Source organism: Uloborus diversus, chromosome 2 (genome assembly GCF_026930045.1).
Source record: "Uloborus diversus isolate 005 chromosome 2, Udiv.v.3.1, whole genome shotgun sequence".
NCBI lineage: Eukaryota > Metazoa > Arthropoda > Arachnida > Araneae > Uloboridae > Uloborus > Uloborus diversus.
This window is the reverse complement of record NC_072732.1, coordinates 88,867,176-88,868,300: the sequence shown is the minus strand read 5'-3', so window position 1 is coordinate 88,868,300 and position 1,125 is coordinate 88,867,176.

The window sequence follows — 1,125 nt, the reverse complement described above, 5'->3', positions numbered from 1 at the left end:
GAAATAATTATTGTTGATCTGACTTGTTTTTATTTTTACGCTAAAGTTTTAATTTAGGTATTCAAGTTTCGGCGAATAAACTCGAAGTCATTTATGTTTCTACATAAAGATATGCGCAGACGATTTTTTTTTTTTTTTTTTTTTTTTTGACAATGAAAATTATTTCTTTAAGTTGACATTTTATTGTTTTTATTTATTTTGCTAAGTGCATTAATTCATTTGAAAAACTGTTTTTGGCAACCGGGAAAAAAGAAACGATTTTTTTTTTTTTTTTTTGATATGATGTATTTATTTTAATGAGCTTATTAATTTTAATTAGTATTTTTTCGTTTTGAAAGCTGTTAAAGATTTTTTTAATGGAAAAAAGTGTATTAGCTGCTTTGTTTAAAAGTTGCTGCTATTTTATTTGTTCAGTTTTTTTTTTTTTTTTTTTTTTTTTTTTTTTACGCATCTAATTTTTTAGATGAGTGAGGAATGTTTTATTCCTAGAAATCAGCTTAAAGTATTTTAAAAATATGTTTGAAAACATTTGCGATTGTAGCTATTTTTGAGAATGTTGATCAGGTACTAGAAAGTAGTATGGGTATACGGGGAAAGTAGGCTCGTCTAGTTCTAGACAGAACTTCTTGTTATTAACACAAATGTAAAAGTTAGTGTGCAGCAATATCGGAAAAAAAAATAAAGAATAAATAAAACTTTTAATTTGAAGTTATATGCAATTTACAACTGTGAGAGCTTTATCAACTAGAATAATACTTTGGAAAAACTATGGAGAATGAACCACAGAATGATTTGTCAATACCAAGCATTATGAACTTGGTACTGTCCAACCACGGATTGCATAGAATTTTCAAACGTCTAAATAAGACTAATCTATGTGAATAAGGGGGAAAAGTAAAAATTTGATGCGCGTACTCCACTCATTTGAATGAGATTCTGCTTTGCAAAAGCTGACATCCCTAAAAAATAATAGATTCGTCCATTTCCGGCTGTAAAACGGATGTTTATCTTTCCATACAATCCGTGGTCAGACAGTAGGTGTTGCAGCAATGAAGATGCGTTGATTGTGTTTGATTCGATTCGATTCAGAGTCACAACTGACTTCAACTGCATTTATGTCGAGGT